We start from the raw sequence: 24,702 nt of genomic DNA, 5'->3' as shown, positions 1-24,702 counted from the left end.
AGTATCCCACATAACCAAGGGAATAAAAACATTAGCATAGCATGGCTCTTCCTCTTTTCCTTGTGTGGAAATATTAATAAAACCATAGGCCTTCCAGGTTGTGACTTGCAACGGTCGGCCCAGCCTTTTTACTGCCTCTAAAACACTTTCAAACACAAACAGTGGTATTCGTCATCCCTGCTCTACTCTACATGCCATTGGGTAGCATCAGTATTACCCAACGTGTTTCAGCACTGGCACATTCTGTCCCTGATAGTGTACAACGAGCTCTGTTTAAATACCGCTCCCATGGTCCCTGGCCAGTAGATCCATTTGGACGTGCTCCAGTTGTACATTTCACTGGTCCACAACCTTATATCACCCTTCAATACACGTTGGCACTTTTTTAAATGAATTCGCAACACCATTTTGGTTCTTACACCCCTTCAGTCTACATTATGGATTTCAGAATGTGATCCATTCCATCCCAGAGGACTGCAAGAAGCCAGAGAATGTGTCCTTGTTACTCCGAAGCACTGCCTGTTATGGTCTTGTAATGGGATGCTGTGGCTGAGACATCTCCTTGCCCTGGCCCGGCCTGCCTGTCAAACACTGGGATTTGGGCAGCTGAGGTCAGCCTGGCCAGCCTTAGAATATATTAAATGTAGCACCCATATCCCCGGACATGGGGTTAGTGAAGTCACTGTCTGTCTGTCTGTCTGTCTGTCTGTCTGTCTGTCTGTCTGTCTGTCTGTCTGTCTGTCTGTCTGTCTGTCTGTCTGTCTGTCTGTCTGTCTGTCTGTCTGTCTGTCTGTCTGTCTGTCTGTCTGTCTGTCTGTCTGTCTGTCTGTCTGTCTGTCTGTCTGTCTGCCCACCCTCTGAGTGATATGTCACCATCGTAGTAGTAGGCTACTACAGCGCCACTCTCTTAATGAGACTGGTCAAAATACTCAGTTCCAAACTGTCTAGTTGATCTAAGACACTTGATGCACTTTTTAGTAGATAATTGCTCCAATTAACGTTAACTTAAAGTTGCCTTAAACCACACTGCAAAAAAGTAATCTAAGATATTCTTATAGTATGACAGAGTGTAATTGATAATGCCCCAGAGGTTCCCTGCTGTCTAAGCTCCATAAGGGTCTTAAGACGAGACAGGGTCAAGGCTCGGGACAACTGGAAGGTGCTTGTTAAGTGTCGGAGGCTCGTGCCGCTGGGACCACTGAGCCATGACTGGCATCCTGCTACAGTGTACCCCTCTCAGGCAGCACTCCTGGGGGTCCCCCCCTCCCACCCCCCTCTCGTCCATCACCACTACCATATTATGTCTAGTGCCCGCCCACACAGAGCTCAGGGGTCCTGGCCCGCCCACTCAGCGCTCAGGGGGCCTGATCGTATAGAAACCAAAAATCAACAAATCAACAAAGCAAAAGGGAAGGTGGACAAAGAGGCAGGGCAGAGCCTGACTGTCTCTGCATCTATCTATATATGTCACTGTTGTTCCTGGAGTGAATCCATACCATAGAGAGACAGTACCACCTACCCACCCCCAATACCACAGAACCCTGCTGAAGCTCTGTCAACCCTGGCCACAGTGCTGGATGATCCTCGCCACTAGTGACTGCTCTGTTTCAGGGTCAGGCTAGCCATACTGTATAAAATACATTGCCAGGTGCTCATTATTGCCAGAGTACATTATGGTGTTACATGGCATTACTATGGTGAACGTAGTACATAGAGAAGATTGGCAGCGGACATTTTTTTAGGATGATATGTTTTCAGGATGCATACCAATTAGCAATTTGGGTGTACTTTTGTTTTAGTTCTGTTTTCATTTCCGGGCTTCAATGGTTCTTTGTGAGGTATGTTTGTATAGATATGGTGCAACAAAGCAAAGATAAACAATCATGGGAATTTTTATCACAGCTGGCACATCATACTTAATGGCTGTCTGTAGATAGCATCTAATAGCAAATATGATAATCCATACAAAGCTCTGAGTCTATTGCTTTGTATAAACATAATGTGACATTTTGCTTTGTGCTGTTAATTGATTACGTTATCCATATTTTCATTACTGTTATCTTCGCAAAATAATTTCATCCCACAATACCAAGATTATGTAAAAAGTTTAGATTCCATAATGAAATGTGCTAATGAGATGGCTCTGTTGAGGCTTTATCCAGAGGAATTATCTATTCAAATAATAGCCATGATATTGAAGAGCTATGGTAATTGTAGAAGGCATACTTCATTGTATTCATTATTTTCTTTTAGCCAAACAATGCAATTCACCTTTGGCTGTATATTCAGTTTTGTAGAGAATAATACTACCCAGTGCATTATAAATCCTTGGATATGGAAAGTTGAGCTGGGGTCAAAGGTTGCAGTCAACATTAAGGGTTGAGGCATACTGCATTATGGAGATGATAAAGAGGCTCCTTATACAGTTAAGCACAAGCCTTCACAGTCTACTATAAAGATTGTCTAAGTTAAGCTCCTGATGACAGATGACTGGACATCCAATCTATATGGAAAGTTTTAAAGGTAAAACTATTGTTTCAAAAGGCAAATTATACTGTACAATTTGTCGCATGTTGTTGTTTTTCTTAAAATATGGAAACAATGTCCTCTCTGCATGATTTATTTCCTCGGTATAGAACAACAAAAGGTCAATAAACTTGATGTTGGTTTATAGAATGTCAGTTGCCACGAGGTGAGTCATCATCCATAGGTAGATGGGCAATAAAACCGCTGATTTATTGTTTATAGTATGTGTACGGTGAATTGCTGGGGGGAAATCATGCTCCAGTTGCATGGCGTACCTAGCATGGAATCTTTAATGAATAGTTATCAAAGTCCATGTAACCTGTTACCACAACAGCGCACCTGAAAAGACAACTCCCCCTCGTCTGACAAGGCTGCCATTATTTGACACCTGCTGCTGCTGTTTTTAGTGACTCAAGGATATTACATCAATATCTGACGTGTGGAATAAAAAAAGGAACGAAGAGACTGCTGCATCCTAGCTGTTAACGGCTCGCCATCTGGCCCACATGTCCTCAAGCTACCATGAGCGCAAGGAACACTTGTCCTAATGATTGTTATCAGGAAGCACGCAGTTGTGTGATAAACACAGGTAACTGGGGAAAAATCATGCATATAGGGAAAGTAAATATACAGTATCAGTCAAAGGTTTGGACACACCTACTCATTGAAAGGTTTTTCTTTATTTTTACTATTTTCTACATTGTATATAACAGTAAAGACATCAAAACTATGAAATTGCACATATGGAATCATGAAGTAAGCAAAAAAGTGTTAAACAAATCAAAATATATTTCAGAATTGCGATTCTTCAAAGTAGCCATCCTTTGCCTTGATGACAGCTTTACATACTCTTTGCATTCTCTCAATCAGCTTAATGAGGTAGTCACCTCGAATGCATTTCAATTAACAGGTGTGCCTTGTTAAAAGTTAATTTCTGGAATTTCTTTCCTTCTTTATGCGTTTGAGCCAGTCAGTTGTGGTATAGGGGTGGTATACAGAAGATAGCCCTATTTATGGCAATAACATCTCAAATAAGCAAAGAGAAACAACTGTCTATCATTACTTTAAGACATGAAGGTCAGTCAATCCAGAAAATATTAAGAACTTTGAAAGTCTCTTCAAGTGCAGTCTCAAAAACCATCAAGCGCTAAGTTGAAACTGTCTCATATGAGGACCAACACAGGAAAGTAAGCCTCAGGGTTACCTCTGCTGCAGAGGATAAGTTCATTAGAGTTACCAGCCTCAGAAATTGCAGCCCAAATAAATGCTTCACAGAGTTTAAGTAACAGACACATCTCAACATCAACTCTATGTGTTATTTCATAGTTTTGATATCTTCACTATTATTTTCCAATGTAGAAAGTAGTAAAATAAAGAAAAACTCTTGAACGAGTAGGTGTGTCCAAACTTTTGACTGGTACTGTATATGGTTGCCTTGGCAGTATTAGGCCTATTCACAATAGGCTTTACAAGTAGATGATGGCCAATGGAAGGGGTCACTGGAGGTGACCAGTAGCCAGAGCATGTGAGATGTTATTCGGCCAATAGGTGGGTGGTGTTTAGGGTCCACTGGTTTCCAAGCCAACCACTAATGCATGGGCTTTAACGGTGGCTAACGAGGAAAGCAGGAAAGCTCCAGCAGCAATGACTGCATATTGTATTCTTGTAATAAAGGGACGATCAGATTTCCCAAGGACTGATATAGGTTGCAAATTGTATCTATAAATTCCTTCTTCATCACACCAGGGCTAACGAGCTAATAACAGACGCCTGCCACCCCCACAGTCCCGGCCAGACAGACAGGAGGGCAAGGCCACGCTGGGGCACGGGATCAGCCGTGCTTTCAGAACCAGACATGTTCTCACTCACGTTTAGTATTATGAATGACCACTATTATGCCCATCAAAGCTTTAGGGTTTCTCCTCACACTGTGTCAGACCTGAGACAGAGATCCATTAGCTGGAGTATCACCTGAAAATGTGGCTCTCACTCACATTTAGCATTATGAATGACCACCATTATGCCCTTCAAAGCTTTAGGGTTTTCCTTACTCGGTGTCAGACCTGAGACAAAGCTCCATTAGCTGGATTATCACCTGAATATGTGGCTCTACAGGTGGAAAGTGCCTGGACAGTGAGCACTGCCCTCCCTTGCCCAAACCATGGCACTCCCATCACCACCGGGCAACCTATCCCCCCCCCGGCCACTGATGGGTAACTGGAGTCGCCTTTAGAGGAGCCCTCTGCAGCACTATTGGGGGTGGGTGGGGGTGCGAACAGCGGCAGAGATGCCTCTGGGGTCAAGCCTTTAATAATGATTACAAACCGGAGCTGGCTGCTGGAGCGACAGGCTGCAGCTGTGGCCTTGAAGTGCCCCTCGCCTGTTGCAATGTCCCAGGCCCCCTTGCATGAGGAGACGCTGGAACTATGTGACTGCCTGTGGGAAAGAATGTCACGCGACGCCAGAGTAACGGAGGATGGCGGAGGGTGGGACGTGGACGGCCTGCTGGTGCTGGCAGTGGCAGGGCCGTGGCGGCTTCTCTGAAGAGGACTGGTGGTGGTGGGGACGCAGCAAGAGAAAGGGAATGTAGCTCTGAGGGCCGCTCGGCGGTTACATGTCTGTGATCCTTAGAAAGTACTGAACCTGTTTTGGTGCCCTTGCTAGAGTAAATTTACCTCTAAATACATGAAACAACTAATTGAATGTAACAGATCAGAAGTACTCAAAGTAATTGCACAGTTTCAGCTAAATGCTTGGGATTAAGCAAGAGTGATGGTGTAGTAGATTTTCTCTCTACACAAGACCAACACTGATGAAATATCTGCCCCTTTATGCCCATAGGGGAAATAACAGATGTTTCAGCTGTGAGTGTTAAAACTTCAGCCTGTTTGGCCTGAGTCACTCTAGTAAACATCCTTTCAAATGTCGTGTGTTTACAATCACACAACGATAAATGCAATTAAAAAGTCCTGATGAAAGACGATCCTGAACAAGAAGCGTAGAGTCCACATAAATGATGTGAGAGATTTAGGAGTCCTAGTTAAATTTCACCTGCCCATTGATACTGTCTGGAATGAATTACTACCCATGCATACTTTATGCCCAAGATCAGGGTAACATACTAAATTATTACCTAGCTTGCAGAACGGGTAATGACAGGAAGACTTATCATGATTTATGTCGATGATGCGGGTTAGAAGGTATGTAATTATGTGTTTACAAAAATCTGAGTTCAGTTCAATGTAAGACATATGGTGTTATGCATGATGAATGCATTATAAAGTGTTTGTGATTAATGTCTTGTTGATTAATGGCTGACTGACACTTTTCAGAATCAGAAATAGAATCACCTTTATTCACCAAGTACGTTTACACATACTCAGAATGTGACTTGGTGATATGGTGCTGCTAGTGATAGATAACATTTAGAGACAGAATACCAACAGTGGAGTTTACACAAAGTTTACATGCATTACATGTTTCTGCATTAGATTCCAAAATACAAATCAAGATACAGTGCAATCAGGAAGTTTTCAGAACCCTTTACTTTTTCCAAATGTTGTTACGTTACAGCCGTATTCTAAAAGTGTATTAAATAAATTTTTGCATGCATTATTCGACAAACAATACCCTATAATGACAAATACTTTTTTTGCACATTTATTAAAGAATATAAAATAATACGATTACAGCCTCGAGTCTTTTGGGTATAACGCTACAAGCTTGGCACACCTGCATTTGGGGTGTTTCTTCCATTCTTCTCTCCAGATTCTCTCAAGCTCTGTCAGGTTGGATGGGGAGCATCGCTGCACAGCTATTTTCAGGTCTCTCCAGAGATGTTCGATCGGGTTCAGGTCCGAGCTCTGGCTGGTTCACTCAAGGACATTCAGAGACTTGTCCCAAAGCCACTCCTATGTTGTCTTGGCTGTGTGCTTAAGGTCTTTGTCCTGTTGGATGGTGAACCTTCGCCCAAGTCTGAGGTCCTGAGCACTCTGGAACAGGTTTTCATCAAGGAAATGTTGTACTCTGTACTTTACTGCGTTCATCTTTCTCTAGATCTTGACTAGTCTCCCAGTCCCTGCCCAAACTCCAAGTGGGCTGTCATGTGCCTTTTACTGAGGAGTGGATTCCGTCTGGCCCCTCTATCATAAAGGCCTGATTGGTGGAGTGCTGCAGAGATGATTGTCCTTCTGGAAGGTTCTCCCATCTCCACAGAGGAACTCTGGAGCTCTGCCAGAGTGACCATCAGGTTCTTGGTCACCTCCCTGACCCAGGTCCTTCTCCCTCGATTGCTCAGTTTGGCCGGGTGGCCAGCTCTAGGAAGAGTTTTGGTCGTTCTAAACTTCCAATTAAGAATGATGGAGGCCACTGTGTTGTTGGGGACCTTCAATGCTGCAGTAATGTTTTGGTACCCTTCCCCAGATCTGTGCCTTGACACAATCCTGTCTGTCTCGGAGCTCAACGGACAATTCTTTCGACCCCATGGCTTGGTTTTTGCTCTGACATGCACTGTCAACTATGGGACCTTATATAGACAGGTACACACCTGCCTTTACAAATCATGTCTAATTAATTGAATTGACCATAAAGTTGTAGAAACATCTCAAGGATGATCAATGGAAACAGGATGCACCTGAGCTCAATTTCGAGTCTCATAGCAAATGGTCTGAATTTTTTTCTACCCCTATCTTTGAAATGCAACAGAAAGGTCCCAAATCTAATCTAGCCATCACTCTGGTTGTAATTCAGATGGTTTCCACCAGAGGGCTGCAGTGTATGTGCAAAGCTTCAGACTGATAACTTGAATTATGAGCAAACTACATGACATTTAGTGGGAAGTCACCCAGGTACATTTGGGAAAATCGTGAAGGACGCATTTACATTTACATTACATTTTTCTGCAAGAAAATCGTCAAATCTGTATACTTGGACTTTGATTTAGCTTTTACAGTATTAGTAGCCATATTGTAAGTTCAACATTTGCAAAACACTCATTTTTCATAGCTTCATACCTCTCCATATTCTTGCAATTTTTGTCCAAAAGGAAAAGGCTTGCGGTCGCACAAGGTTAGCAGCAAAATTGTGCGACAGTTACAGGGTTTCCACATACTCCCGTAAAGTCCAGCTCATTGGCTATCTAGCTAGCTTTGTTTGGCCCCAATTGGTGCTTATTTGACACAGTTACAGTCAATCAAGTGAAGACCGCCCGTGTCATCGGCACGCTATAAAGGCGTCGCTCTCTGACCACATTTGGTGTCCTATCGGATATACGACACTCCTGATGATATAGTGAAGTCTGGTTACGTTCTAGGATCTCTGAGGAAAAAATACGAACGTAATTTGACTGGTTGAAACAATGGTTAGGGTTAGATTTTCACAGATTCCTTTCTTTGCAAATTGAACAAGTGGAAATACAAAATCGATCGTGCATGCTATATGGACCTTTTTAGGATATGAAAAATGATGTTATCTAACAAAACCACACTTCATGGTCTGGGACCCTTGGGATGATAAATCAGAGCAAGATTTCAGAATGTAAGTACACATTTCACCTTCAGAGGTGAATTTATCAAACCTATCGCAGTAAAAAAGTGTTTTGTTGTTAGGAGCTCTCGACAAACAATAGCATGACATTGTTTTGTAATAATAGCTACTGTAAATTGGACAGTGCAGTTATATTAACAGGAATTTAAGCTTTCAGCCAATATAAGACACTTATATGTACCAACATTTGTTGTTTCTCTAAAATGTGCAATCATGACACACGGCGCTACATGACTTACACCTGTCCCGTTGACGGAACACCTATCCCTGTATGTGTTAAACTATGAATTACAGTGCCTTGCAAAAGTATTCATCCCCCTTGGCTTTGTTCCTTTTTTGTTCCATTACAACCTGTAATTTAAATGGATTTTTATTTGTATTTCATGTAATGGACATGCACAAAATTGTCCAAATTGGTGACGTGAAATGAAAAAAAAAACTTTTTGAATCTTTGTTTCAAAAAATTTGCGGAAAAGTGGTGCATGCATATGTATTCACCCCTTTGCTATGGAGCCCCTAAATAAGATCTGGTGCAACCAATTACCTTCATAAGTCACATAATTAGTTAAATAAAGTCCACCTGTGTGCAATATAAGTGTCACATGATCTCAGTATTTATACAGCTGTTCTGAAAGGCCCCAGAGTCTGAAACACCACTAAGCAAGGGCTACCACTAATCAAGAGGCTCCATGAAGGAGCTCTCCAAACAGATCAGGGAGAAAGTTGTGGAGAAGCACAGATCAAGATTGGGTTATAAAAAATATCTGAAACTTTGAACATCCCACGAAGCACCATTAAATCCATCATTAAAGTATTGAAAAAATATGGCACCACAACAAACCTGCCAAGAGAGGGCCGCCCAACAAAACTTATGGAACAGGCAAGGAGGGCATTAATCAGAGAGGCAACAAAGAGACCAAAGATAACTCTGAAGGAGCTGCAAAGCTCCACAGTGGAGATTGGAGTATCTGTCCATAGGACCACTTTAAGCCGTACTCTCCACAGAGCTGGGCTTTACGAAAGAGTGGCCATAAAAAAAGCCATTGCTTAAAGAAAAAAATAAGCAAACATGTTTGGTGTTCGCCAAAAGGCATGTGGGAGACTCCCCAAACATATGGAAGAAGGTACTCTGGTTAGATGAGACTAAAATTGAGCCTTTTGGCCATCAAGGAAAACACTATGTCTGGCGCAAACCCAACACCTCTCATCACCCCAAGACAATCATCCCCACAGTGAAGCATGGTGGTGGTAGCATCATGCTGTGGGGATATTTTTCATCGGCAGGGACTGGGAAACTGGTCAGAATTGAAGGAATGATGGATGGCGCTAAATACAGGGAAATTCTTGAGGGAAACCTGTTTCAGTCTTCCAGAGATTTGAGACTGGGACGGAGGTTCACCTTCCAGCAGGACAATGACCCTAAGCATACTGCTAAAGCAACACTTGAGTGGTTTAAGGGAATCATTTAAATGTCTTGAAATGGCCTAGTCAAAGCCTAGACCTCAATCCAATTGAGAATCTGTAGTATGACTTAAAAATTGCTGTATACCAGCAGAACCCATCCAACGTGAAGGAGCTGGAGCAGTTTTGCTTTGAAGAATGGGAAACAATCCCAGTGGCTAGATGTGTCAAGCTTATAGAGACATACCCCAAGATACTTGCAGCTGTAATTGCTGCGAAAGGTTGCTCTACAAAGTATTGACTTTGGAGGGGTGAATAGTTATGCACGCTCAAGTTTTCAGTTTTTTTGTCTTATTTCTTGTTTGTTTCACAATAAAAAATATTTTGCATCTTCAAAGAGGTAGACATGTTGTGTAAATCAAATTATACAAACCACCAACAAATCATTTTGGATTCCAGGTTGTAAGGCAACAAAATAGGAAAAATGCCAAGGGGGTGAATACTTTCGCAAGCCACTGTATGCCCTATTATTGACGGTATACAGACACTCATAAATCATGATCTTAAGACTACGATGTTCTAACTGTTCAAAGCATAGTTGTGAGAGATTGAGCATCAAAGATTTTTTCTCTGGTCCTAGTATTGTTTTATCTGAGAACCCTTCACATAACTATTAAGCACATGTACATGTACAAGAAGATAAATGTTTTATTTAACCTTTATTTTGACAGGGAGTCATGCTGAGATCAAAGTCTCTTTTTCAGAAGAGCCCTGAAATAAAACATGACATCATAACACATAGATACCAGTTAATATCTGTCGAATTAAAAAAAGAAAGTGGAGAGAAGCAGGACTGATAGATTGAGCATACGGCATGACTTCACCCATTCCATAACAATGATCCATTGTGCTACATGGCTCCGGCTCTGGCAATTGCTGTCCATAAGTTTTATTTGGCATTTTATTGCCATTAGATCACATCAGCTCAGTGCCATGCTCAAAGGTGGCCACTCGGTGACTCTCCACAGAGAGACAGAGATGGAGGAAAGAGACCACGGCGGGTAATTCACACTCTAGCAGAAGTCCTGTGTTTTAGCTCAATTCTCTGTCCCAGAGATGGTGTCCTTTCATCTCGTCCATGAGGATTTTCTCCCTATTTCCCCCACACGACACACATAATTACTAAATGACAGAGAATCAAAAGTCTTAATATGTTGCAAATCCTCCCTCTACTTGACAGGGAAGGGAAAAAGGGAAGCCTGAGGTGTTTCATTTGCAAAACTCTGTTGACGTAGTGGTCGCTCAGCTTGTGTATCTGCCTGGGTGCAGCCTAGTTCTACTCTCATGTGGTGAGCCAGTGAAAAATGTCATATTGTTATTGTCACGCCATGGCCATAGAGAGGTTTTTATTCTCTATTTTGGTTAGGCCAGGGTGTGACTAGGGTGGGCATTCTATGTCCTTTTTTCTATGTTTTGGCATTTCGTTGTTTTGGCCGAGTATGGTTCTCAATCAGGGACAGCTGTCTATCGTTGTCTCTGATTGGGAGCCATACTTAGGCAGCCTTTTCCCACAGGGTTGTTGTGGGTAGTTAATTTCTGTTTAGTTCTAGTTATCCAGACAGAACTGTTGGCAGTCGTTTTGTTTATTTGTAAAGTGTTCATTTTTCCATTAAATTACAAAGATGAACAAATTCCACGCTGCACCTTGGTCTCTTCACAACGACGCCTGTTACAGTTATGATATACTGCAAACACAACATAAGTTCTAATAATGTTTTCAAAATAGTAATTCATATGATTTGTCAAAATAATATATAAAAAATACATCCAAATACGCAGGGCTGTACCGTACTTTACATTAGCCTACTACCAGGGAATGATGGTTCTCACTATTCTGGTGCCATGAATATGCAAAAAGGCGAATGAAGATATTGTTCTGAACTTACTAACTTACATGGTAATTACACAACATATTACCCCACTTGTTGCTACTGTGCTGTAAGTCAGTTTCAGTATTTTCTTGCATATTAACTGTGGATAATATGACTGAATACATGTAGAAATGTAAATAAAATACTGTAAATTGCTGCACATATTATGTAATAATAATCAATTACTCTTTAAGGAATACAAACACGTCATTCAACAAACTGGACATTCACTTCAGTCATTGCAGAGGCTTTGAGTGTGAGGTGCATGTGTGAGATCGTGAGTATCTTTACTTGGAAACATATTTTATGGTCATACAAGGATCAAGAGGTAAAACGCCAAATGCAATAAGTGTGTCTGCTCTCGATGGGAGTGTAAAATGAAGTGATTTTTGACTGGCTCTGTGCTGTTGTTGGAGTAGTGATGGGTTTGTCTGAGGTCTGTGTGAATAGGTAACCTATTGTGCTGCTCTCATATTTCAAGGAAAGCTGAAAAGCTCTGCCATGGCCATAAAAAACTGAAAAATATATATATCCCCTGACTGCTCAAGCCAGATGAACATGTTAAATGACAGGTACCTTGTGATAAACATCCATTAGGACAATTTACTCTCCTTGAATGTTTGCGCTTACCATTAGTTTTAATCTTTCCTTCATATCCAACGAGTTTGAAAATAATGTAATGGCTTTACCCAACGTAATCACCCCCCAAATTATTTGAGCTTTTTCTGTGATCTAACATGGCCATTACCTCAATGTAATTGGAAGGTTCATCTTTTTTCTTTCATGAGTCCAACGTGGCTTTCTCGGGGACGTCACCAAATCCCTGTCAATTGAGTGAAGAAAAGACAGAGAAAAAGGGGGCGGAGGTCAGGATGCCATCTGAGAATTCGTAAGCGAGTGAGTAAACCTCCACTACCATCTGTTCTATTGGCCAACGTGCAATCATTGGAAAACAAAATGGATGATATACAATCAAGACTATCCTACCAACGGGACATGTTTCACAGAGTCGTGGCTGAACGACAACACAGAAAATATAGAGCTGGTGGGATTTTCCATGCATCAGCAGGACAGAGAAGCTACGTCTGGTAAGACAAGGGGTGGGGGGTGTGTCTATTTGTCAATAACAGCTGGTGCGATATTGTCACGACACCTACGGATGGTGGCGCCCCTCCTCGCCTGGGCAGCGCTCGGCGGTCGTCGTCGCCGGCCTACTAGCTGCCATCGATCCTCTGTTTCACGTTCTGTTAGTTAGGTCTAGGATAGGCACGCACCTGTTTTGTATTAGTTGTTAGTGGGGGGGGGGGTATTTAGTCTAGCTAGGTAGGTTTGTGTTTTGTGTGGGATTGTTTTTGTCAGGGCTCATGTTTTGAAGTGAGGTTCTGTGTTTTTCCTCTGCCCGTGTTTTACGCGGAGTTTATATTGGGCTGCATCCCTGCGTTATGTTTGGAGAGGGTGGTGCATTTTATTTATACGCCCTGCCCGACCGTGCTTGTACCTTTTTTCCATGTGTATATATTAAAGTATTCACGGAATCATCTGTCTCCTGCGCTTGACTCTACCTCTCCTGCTTCCTTGAGCCACACCTTGTGACAGATATGTCTAAAATTTAACTAATTGCTGAAGTAGAGTACCTTGTGATAAGCTGTAGACCACACTATCTACCAAGAGAGTTCTCATCTATATTCTTTGTAGCCGTCTATTTACCACCACAAACCGATGCTGGCACTAAGACCGCACTCAACAAGCTGTATAAGGCCATAACCAAACAAGAAAATGCTCATCCAGAATCGGCACCCCTACTGGCCGGGGACTTTAATGCAGGCAAACTTAAATCTGTTTTACCAAATTTTTACCAGCATTTCACAACCAGAGGGAAAAAAACTATAGACCACCTTTACTCCACACACAGAGACGCATAAAAAGTTCTCCTTCGTCCTCCATTTGGCAAATCTGACAATAATTCTATCCTCCTGATTCCGGCTTACAAGCAAAAACTAAAGCAGGAAGTACCAGTGACTCTCTCAATACAGAAGTGGTCAGATGACGCGGATGCTACGCTACAGGATTGTTTTGCTAGCACAGACTGGAATATCTTCCGGGATTCATCCAACGGCGTTGACGAGTATACCACCTCAGTCATCGGCTTCCTCAATAAGTGCATCGACAACATTGTCTCCACAGTGACCGTATGTACATATCCCAACCAGAAGCCATGGATTACAGGCAACATCCGCATCGAGCTAAAGGCTAGAGCTGCCGCTTTCAAGGAGCGGGACACTAATCCAGACGCTAATAAGAAATTACACTACGCCCTCAGATGAGCGATCAAACAGGCAAGGCGTCAATACAGGATTAAGATTGAATCCTACTACACCGGCTCTGATGCTCGTCGGATGTGGCAGGGCTTGAAAAGTATTATGGACTACAAAGGGAAACCCAGCCACGAGTTTCCCAGTGACGTGAGCCTACCAGATGAGCTAAATTCCTTTTATGTTCGCTTCGAGGAAAGCAACACTGAAGTATGCATGAGAGCACCAGCTGTTCCAGACGACAGTGTGATAATGCTCTCGGTAGCCCATGTGAGCAAGACCATTAAACAGGTCAACATTCACAAAGCCGCGGGCCAGACATTTCTTACCAGGACATGTACTCAAAGCATCCACGGACCAACTGGCAAGTGTTTTCATTGACATTTTCAACCTCTCCCTGACCGAGTCTGTAATACCTACATGTTTCAAGCAGACCATCATAGTTCCTATGCCCAAGGAAGCAAAGGTAACATGCCTAATTGATTACCGACCCATAGCCCTCATGTCGGTAGCCATAAAGTGCTTTGAAAGGCTGGTCATGGCTAACATCAACAGCATCCTCCCGGACACCCTAGACCCACTCCAATTTGCATATTGCCTCAACAGATCACAGATGACGCAATCTCCACACTGCCCTTTCCCACCTGGACAAAAGGAACACCTATGTGAGAATACTGTTCATTGACTACAGCTTAGTGTTCACCACCATGGTGCCCACAAAGCTCTTCACTAAGCTAAGGACCCTGGGACTAAACACCTCCCTCTGCAACTGGATCCTGGACTTCCTGACGGTCCGACCCCAGGTGGTAAGGGTAGGCAACAACACGTCTGCCAAGCTGATCCTCAACACTGGGACCCCTCAGTGGTGCATGCTTAGTCCCCTCCTCTACTCCCTGTTCACCCACGACTGGCCAAACACTGACTCCAAAACCTTCATTAAGTTTGCTGACGACACAACAGTGGTAGGCTTGATTACCAACAACGATAAGACAGCCTATAGGGAGGAGGTCAGAGACCTGGCAGTGTGGTGGCAGGACAACAACCTCTCCCTCAATGTGAGCAAGACAAAGGTGCTGGTCGTGGACTACAGGAAAAGGCGGGCCGAACAGGCCTCCATCAACATTGACGGGGCTGTAGTGGAGCCGGGTCGGGAGTTTCAAGTTCCTTGGTGTCCGCATCACCAACGAACTATTATGGTCCAAATTCACAAAGACAGTCGTGAAGAGGGCACAACCCCTTTTACCCCTCAGGAGACTGAAAAGATTTGGCATCGGTCCCCAGTTAAATCGGTCCCAAGTTCCTCAAAAAGTTTGACAGCTGCACCATCAAGAGCATCCTCACCAGTTGCATCACCGCCTGGTATGGCAACTGCTCGGCATCTGACCGTAAAGCGCAACAGAGGATTGTGCATATGGCCCAATACATTACTGGGGCCAAGCTTCCTGCCATCCAGGACCTCTATACAAGGCGGTACTAGAGAAAAGTCCAAAAAATTGTCAAAGACTCCAGTCACCCAAGTCATAGACTGTTCTCTCTGCTATCACATGGCAAGCGGTACCGGAGCGCCAAGTCTAGGACCAAAAGGCTCCTTAACAGCTTCTACCCCCAAGCCATAAGACTACTGAACAATTAATCAAATGGCCACCCAGACTATTACATTTGATTTGAAGTTAAACATTCTTCTATACAGATTAAAGTGGTGGCTTAAAGTAATTACTCCTGTGACATGTCCCTTTTACAAACTTTTTAAGTGCTGTACCCCTGTATTTTTATGACCTGCTTCATAAAACAAACCATTCTCTGCAAATGTCCTCTCCTGTGACCAATAATAGAGCTTTAGTCTGATCAAGTGTGGCATAATGTAATGTGGATATGAGACTGGGTTAGCTTCATATGCACTGGCAGATCTTTGGTCTCTGTACTCTCTTCAATCAAGCCTAAGGCGAGTGTTTCCCACTACCACCATTTATATCAATGATCTTTAAATGCTGCACAGAGACTCAAACCAACCGGTAATATTAGGCTGCCTGGCACAACAGTCTGTTGACATTAAATAAAAAAATGTATTCAAATGAACATCTCGTCATTTTCAATATTTCCCGAGTAACCTTGACTGTTTTGTAACACAGGCAGCATTCACTATCATTGCCATGGGGCCAAAAAATAGCGACTTTATTAAATTGGCATTCAATAGATCTGCCATAGGGCTACTGGCTGTTTTTGAAGGCTGGGGAATACAAACAGTTATTATTAGATCATACACTGACTGGTTGGTTTTATATACAGTACAAGTAAAACGTTTGGACACTTACTCATTCCAGGGTTGTTGTTTATTTTTACTATTTTCTGCATTGCAGAATAATAGTGAAGACATCAAACTATGAAATAACACATATGGAATCATGTAGTAACCAAAAAAGTGTTAAACAAATACAAATATATTTTAGAATTTAGATTCTGGGGCGGAATGTAGCATAGCGGTTAGAGCTTTGGGCCTGTAACCGGAAGGTTGCTGGATCGAATCCCCGAGCTGACAAGGCAAAAATATTTTGTTCTGCCCCTGAACAAGGCAGTTCTGTTCTCCGGTAGGCCATCACTGTAAATAAAAATGTGTTCTTAACTGACTTGCCTAGTTAAATAAAGGTTAAATAAATTTAAAAAATATACAAAATAGCCACCCTTTGCCTTGATGACACTCTTGGCATTCTCTCAACCAGCTTCACCTGAAATGCTTTTCAAACTGTCTTGAAGGAGTTCCCACATATGCTGAGCACTTGTTGGCTGCTTTTCCTTCACTCTGTGGTCCAACTCATCCCAAACCATCTCAATTGGCTTGAGGTCGGGTGATTGTGGAGGCCAGGTCATCTGATGTAGCACTCTATCACTCTCCTTTGTTATGACTACACGGGTGTCACAGTTTCTGTTTCATTTTTGAGTGTGCTCCCTTAGGTTACCGCTGGAGGGCACCCTTACTTTGTTTCTAGTGTCCAGGTTACCCTGATTGTTATTATTGGTTTCACCTGTGGTTGATTGCCCTCTCGGTTCACCTGTTGCCTGGCTATTTAGGTTCCTCTGTGGGCAGGGATCTTTGCTTAGGTCTTATGTTTTGGTCTGTGTGCTAGTATTGCTTAGTTTTTTTCTGTGAAGACCTTAGTAAATGTTCTGGATTTACCCTTACCTCTGCCTGCTGTGTTTCTCTGCGTCTGAGTTCGTACTAGCATTATTGTCACAATGAGGATCAGAATGGACAGATAAATTCCAATTAAACATTTGTAGTTACTGTAATAAATGTCTCTTCATGTACTGTAGTTAATGTTCTTGCTTCTATTCTACTTTTAATTTATTCTTTATGATAAGGTCATTGTAGCTGCCAAATCACACCACTGATTCCTGTGGGAAGAATAAACAGATTTAAGGGTTTATGACTTATCACTAAATCTGTTCCACCCTCAGAGCAATGTATGCAGACAATAATAATGGAATGTGACTGATTAATTGTTTCTGATCACAAGGTAAAGTAAGACATTGTCAGCAATGAAGTATGTCACACCTTAAGGCAGCCCTCCGCACCTCTCTTATTCAGTGGGGTTGGGTTAAATGTGCAAGACACATTTCAGTTGAATGCATTCAGTTGTACAACTGACTAGGTATCCCCCTTTCCCTTCCCTTTTTCATTAATTGTTATTTTTGTAAAACATTTTCTGTGCCTCTGAATATACTCCCTCCTTGTGTGATTTAGCAGATTTGTCAATAAACGACCATTGAAAACAGGTTAATTTCATGATTTATTCCAGAGATTAAGCCAATTGTGTAAAGGTGTCAAGGATTATTTGACCCATTGATATCGCACAGAAAACGATTTACCTTCACAAGCATTTGCTTCATTGACCCTGCATTCATAACATCCTCTGTGTTTACCTAGGATTAGTGCAGGATAACGGCCCCCACAGTGTGTCTGAATGGGCTCTGTCTGAATGGATGTGATTGCACACCGTAGTCGGACAATGCACTCTCGGTTGCTGTATAAACTGTTCAATTTTAGCAACGTGACTCATCTGAACGTGTACTGAGATGCTAGTTTTGTGTAAATATACCTTGTGTAAACCAACACTGCCCAACTTCTCTGAAAGAGAGGAATAAGCCTGCATTTAATTGAGCTACTGCAATGAATCACTGTACTATTACCCTCACTGACAGGGCTATGTAGTGGGTGTTTTTGTACTTCTGTCATTCCCACCTTAAATCTATCACTCACATACATAGAGCTAGCAACCTGCTTTTTTAGACTCAGCTATTTGTTTCTAAAGTGATACCCATATCTCCTATCAAATATATTTGAGAAGGAAACTATATAATGAATTTTTTGAACAATGGCTCAATGATTCAATGTATATTCAATATAATATATCAAATGTGTCAGACTCTCTTCCATTGATTTAGTATAGCAGTTCTGGGGGGAAGCAGAGATGTCTCTTTAAGTTTTGGGTGTTCAGAGCTCATCCTTCAGTCCTGCCCAATCACACCACACTGAGACCGTGGCTGGGAGCGAAGACTGCATGTCTCAGACTGACATATTGCAGGCCTCTTTGCTTGTTGCTTACACCACCGCCACCAAGAGAGAGGAGGGGGAGGGGGCAAGGGGCTGCAGCTCTCTCAATCGTCCCCCTTCACAGTGATACGACCTGGCCTCCTTCAAGGCGGTAAGAGGGTGAAATGAATCGAGGGATTGTTATGGCACCCCAAGAAGGCACCCCAAGAAGACAGACTTTTCTCTAACTGCCAAAGCAGCAGAACTACTTAAAACTCTATTACATCATCTTTGTTGGACGGCTTCCGAGCCTGGCTGGGCTCCCCACCAACTCTCTGCACTGCCTTCAGCTCTCCTCTTTATGCCCAATGTGGGCGAAGTTACTGCACTATTCAGAATCACAATTTTTTTCCTTTTTTGACCTATACTTGATTGCTGTGGTTTATTCTCTAACCTCAGTGCACTGTATTCCCCCGTGCAGTCATTCAGTATGGTTATTCCTCTTCATACAGTTGACAGATTATCTTTATTTATGCCACAACTCAACTCGTGTATGCCACTTAAGAGACAGATAGACGTGTGTAACACCAGATCCTGAATGGTGAATTGTGCATCTCTCTAAGTAAGCCCTCCAGGTGAATAACTGGTGAAAGATGTGCTTCTCCTTATCAGTCAATGGGAATAAGTCTATCAGCAGCAATAGGCCTGCAGGAAGGGCTCTGTTTTTTAACAGTTATGAATAGATGCTTTTCTTACTTCCTCTTCTATACAGTTTTGCCCAGGAGCAGATATATATAAATGGTCTTTGCTTGCACGTAATAGAACCTCTGAACAGAGAAGGATTGAGGCCAGATAATAGTCCAGTGTTTTGGGGACAGACTCTAGGTTCGAGGGCCCCCTTCTCCACTTCTCTATTTCGCTAACTTAATGAGGGGGATTCATATGTCATGAAGAGTAAACACATGGGTTTTCGTACTGGTTTGTCTGAAATTAAATGGTTGAATCCATAAATGTTATAAAACAAATTATTCTATTGCTTTTGAAAGCATACTGTTTTGCCATCAAAGTCAGAGAAAAACTCTGGTGCATCCCATTGTTGTTGCTGTTGCATCGTGAACCGATATGACAGAAGATTCCTGTATGAGAAGGTTTATTTATTTTATTATGAATTAAATCTCAGAGTGAGTCAACCACACCACAAAACAGCAATGCAAACCTCATGAGAGTCAGAATCGTGTAGAGATTCCAATCAAGTGACACAACACAGAGGGCACTTTTCACACGATGGATAATGCTATCCCCAGATTGCTCGGGTGTCTCCACGGAAACCTGTGGCAATGTTTGGGTCGGAGGCCTGTGATTCATGCCTGTGCTCCAGCCTGATGCAGGAATGGGCTGACAGCCAATTAAGATTAATGGAAGTGTTTGTTGAATCCTACAGCCATGGAGATAGACAACGGGAGGCCCTAAGATGTCCTTTTTTCACTGTAAACACTGATGGGCTCTCGAGCTGAAACCTGAGGAAACTTAAGCTACCTGGGTCTCCAGCAATATGAATCTGCTGCATTCCCATCTCCTCCTCCTTGCATTCCCTCCTTGCATTTCCTCACCTCCTTGGCTCCTTCTCTCCAATCTATTTCTCTTTATTGTTGCTCTTTAGCAGTGAATATTTTGGAGAACTGCTCTGGTCGTAATGCACACATGATAGATTGTTAAACTTTCCATTATCCATGCCATGCCTGCCTGTTATGACAACATCAGTCAGACGCACAGTGAGTTGATCCCCCAGCATTATGAGATTTATCAATACAACATTAACTCAAATCCAGCAAGTTTTTGCAAGTGGTGTGTTAGACCTGACAAAATGATTATTGCACAAAGTAGTCAAGATAGTAGTTCCTCATAATGTGAGCGTTTGACTCTGGGAAATGCTGTTGTCACAGCTGGATAGATGTCAAGATTTGCAGCTCGCTCTCTACTCTGTGATAAATGAATGCCAGGAATTATTGTCCTGCTGAGTGAGGTTAACTATTTTCTCTCTCTGTGTTTGCACAGTAAGATACCATAGCATAGATCTGTCTACAGTTAGTTTATCTGTCACGTCCTGATCCTAGTAAGATGTCATTTTCTATAGTAGAGTTGGGCAGGGCGTGACAGGGGGTGTTTTGGGTTGTTCTATGTTTTCTATTTCTATGTTTAAGTTCTAGTTTGTCTATTTCTATGTTGGGATTGTTTGGGGTTGATCTCTAATTGGAGGCAGCTGATCCTCATTGCCTCTGATTAGAGATCATATTTAAGTAGGGGTTTTTCTCATTGTCGTTTGTGGGTTATTATATTTTGAATTGTGTGTTTTCCCCTCTGCGTCACGGTTTGTTGTTTTTGTATATTCAAGTATTTAAGTGTATTGCATTCAGTTTCATGTTTAATAAATATGTGGATCTACGAACACGCTGCATTTTGGTCCGCTCCTTCGAACAGCCGTGACGTTATCAAACCTAGTGTAAAGCATTATCCTCTGGGGCTGTGTACGTTTTGGTCTATTTTGGGGCAAACGGCCCGAAAACGGTTCATGGTTTGTTCGGTTGATTTGTTTGAGTGATTTAGATGGTCCAGTACATTTCCTTGGATGTTCAGTAGTATAACAGGATGCTTTAGCTTCCGATGGTATTATTTTGTTAATTTAATAACCAAATCAAACTAGGCAACAGTAAACATGTTGTCCCTCCTTTGGGCCAATCAGTGTAATTTTATAAATGACAAATGTCTATGGCAAGACTCATAATTCACCCAAGTTTAGTCAAAATCGGGCCACTGGTGTCTGACATATTGTATACAGGGTTGGGGAGTAACAGATTACATGTAATCCGTTACATGTAAGGGATTACAAAAAACGGTAACTGTAATCCGTTATGTTACCAGCAAAAATATTGTAATCAGTTTACAGATACTTTTGAAAAACTACATTACTTCGAGGATTACTTTTATATTCAGAAAGGATGTTTTTCAGAAAAAAATCTTTGACTCTTCTCTGTTATCCTGTTGGGGCTAGGGGGCAGTATTTTCACGGCCGGATGAAAAACGTACCCAATTTGAACAGGTTATTACTCTGGCCCAGAAACTAGAATATGCATATTATTAGTAGGTTTGGATAAACAACACTCAGAAGTTTCTAAAACTGTTTGAATGGTGTCTGTGAGTATAACAGAACTCATATGGCAGGCAAAAACCTGAGAAAAAGTCAAGCAGGAAGTGAAAAATCTGAGGTTGTAGTTTTTTCAAGTAATTGCCTTGACTGTATACAGTGACTTAGGGTTCATTTTGCACTTCCTAAAGCTTCCACTAGATGTCAACAGTCTTTAGAATGGTGTTTGAAGATTCTATGGTGAATTTGATGGGAATAACAGCACAAGGAAGTAGGTGTCCCATTATAAGGCATGGGCTCAGTCATGCGCAAGGACTTGGGAGCGAGCTGAGTTCATATTCACTCCTAAAGAGAACGGATAGGTCCGGTTGGAATTTTATTCAAGATATATGATAAAAACAACCTAAAGATTGATTCTATACATCGTTTGACATGGTTCTACAAACTGTATGTCACGCTTGTCATCGGTAATGGAGGACCAAAACGCAGCAGGTATGTGTATGCTCATCTTGAGATTTATTAACTTCCAAAATGAACGTACAAAATAACAAAACAAGTGACCGAACGAAATACAGACAGTCTGGTAAGGCACAAGGCTTAACTCAGAACAATCACCCACAAATCACACACACAAACACACCCTAATATATGGGACTCTCAATCAAAGGCAGATAGACAACACCTGCCTTCAACTGAGAGTCCCAACCCCAATTAACCAAACATAGAAACACACACACTAGACTAACCATAGAATACAAACACATAGACCATCAACCAAAAACCCGGAAATACTAAATCAAACACCCTTTACACAAACACACCACCCCGAACCACATAAAACAAATACCCTCTGCCACGTCCTGACCAAACTACAAAAACAATTAACCTTATACTGGCCAGGACGTGACAGTACCCCCCCCCTTAAAGGTGCTACCCCAGAAGCACCTTAACCAAAAATAACCCCAAGCAACACCAAAAAAAATTCCCCTTTTCTAAAGGGAGGGAAGGGAGGGTGGCTGCCGTCAACGACGGCACTGTGCTACACCCCCCCTCTCCAACCCACCTATTTCTGGAGGTGGCTCCGGCTCAGGCCGTTCCAGGCTGTCGGGGCAGTCTGGCAGCTCGGGACAGTCTGGCAACTCGGGACAGTCTGGACCGTCTGGCAACTCGGGACAGTCTGGACCGTCTGGCAACTCGGGACAGTCTGGACCGTCTGGCAACTCGGGACAGTCTGGACTGTCTGGCAACTCGGGACAGTCTGGACCGTCTGGCAACTCGGGACAGTCTGGACCGTCTGGCAACTCGGGACAGTCTGGGCAGTCTGGCAACTCGGGACAGTCTGGGCAGTCTGGGCAGTCTGGCCACTCCGGCAGTTCAGGGCAGTCTGGCCACTCCGGCAGTTCAGGGCAGTCTGGCCACTCCGGCAGTTCAGGGCAGTCTGGCCACTCCGGCAGTTCAGGGCAGTCTGGCCACTCCGGCAGTTCAGCGCAGTCTGGCCACTCCGGCAGTTCAGCGCAGTCTGGCCACTCCGGCAGTTCAGCGCAGTCTGACCTCTCTGGCGACTGTTGACTGGCGGGCAGCTCTGACGACTGTTGACTGGCGGGCAGCTCTGACGACTGTTGACTGGCGGGCAGCTCTGACAACTGTTGACTGGCGGGCAGCTCTGACGACTGTTGACTGGCGGGCAGCTCTGACGACTGTTGACTGGCGGGCAGCTCTGATGAAGACTGTTGACTGGCGGGCAGCTCTGATGACGACTTTTGACTGGCGGGCAGCTCTGATGACGACTGTTGACTGGCGGGCAGCTCTGATGACGACTGTTGACTGGCGGGCAGCTCTGATGACGACTGTTGACTGGCGGGCAGCTCTGGTGACTGTTGACTGGCGTGGCTGGGTTGACGCACTTGTAGCCTGGTGCGTGGTGCTGGTACTGGGCTTACCAGATTATGAACACGCACCTCCAGGCTAGTGCGGGGAGCGGGAACAGGACGAGTCGGACTGGGTTGACGCACTTCCGGGTCCGCACGAGAGACAGGAGCTGGAAACCCAGGGCTATGGAGGCGCACAGTCGGTCTAGATCTTACCTCCTGCACAACCCGCCTTGGCTGGATGGAACTAGTAGCCCTGTACGAGCGGGGTGCTCGTACAGGGCAGACTGGGCTGTGCAGGGGCCTGATGGTAGCCGTGCGTAGAGCGGGAGTTGGGTAGCCTGGTCCTCGGAGGCGTACCGGCGACCAGATTAGCTGCGCAGGCATCCTCCTACCAGGCTGGATGCCCGTTCTAGCACGGCACCTGCGAGGGGCTGGAATAACGCGCACCGGACTGTGCGTGCGTATGGGTGAGATAGTGCGCTCCTCAGCGAAACATAGCGCTCTCCACCCCATACGCTCCTCCATATAACCACGGGTAGCTGGCTTCCGGCTCTTCTTACGCCTAGCCAAACTACCCGTGTGCCCCCCCAAAAAGAAATCTTGGGTGTGCCTCTCGTGCTTCTCCCTCAGCGCGTCCATGGCCTCGTACCTACGCCTCTCTGCCTTGGCTGCCTCAATTTCCCACTGCGGGCGGCGATAATCCTCAGCCTGGTGCCAAGGTCCGGCCCCGTCCAGAACTTCATCCCAGGTACACTTCTCCCGCCAGTCCAACTCGAAGTCCCTCTGCTCCTTCTTCTGCTGCTTGGTCCATAGTTGGTGGGTGATTCTGTCACGCTTGTCGTCGGTAATGGAGGACCAAAACGCAGCAGGTATGTGTATGCTCATCTTGAGATTTATTAACTTCCAAAATGAACGTACAAAATAACAAAACAAGTGACCGAACGAAATACAGACAGTCTGGTAAGGCACAAGGCTAAACTCAGAACAATCACCCACAAATCACACACACAAACACACCCTAATATATGGGACTCTCAATCAAAGGCAGATAGACAACACCTGCCTTCAACTGAGAGTCCCAACCCCAATTAACCAAACATAGAAACACACACACTAGACTAACCATAGAATACAAACACATAGACCATCAACCAAAAACCCGGAAATACTAAATCAAACACCCTTTACACAAACACACCACCCCGAACCACATAAAACAAATACCCTCTGCCACGTCCTGACCAAACTACAAAAACAATTAACCTTATACTGGCCAGGACGTGACAGTACCCCCCCCTTAAAGGTGCTACCCCAGAAGCACCTTAACAAAAAATAACCCCAAGCAACACCAAAAAAATTCCCCTTTTCTAAAGGGAGGGAAGGGAGGGTGGCTGCCGTCAACGACGGCACTGTGCTACACCCCCCCTCTCCAACCCACCTATTTCTG

Source organism: Salmo salar, chromosome ssa09, assembly GCF_905237065.1.
Source record: "Salmo salar chromosome ssa09, Ssal_v3.1, whole genome shotgun sequence".
Taxonomy (NCBI): Eukaryota; Metazoa; Chordata; class Actinopteri; order Salmoniformes; family Salmonidae; genus Salmo; species Salmo salar.
This window is presented reverse-complemented; position numbering follows the sequence as displayed.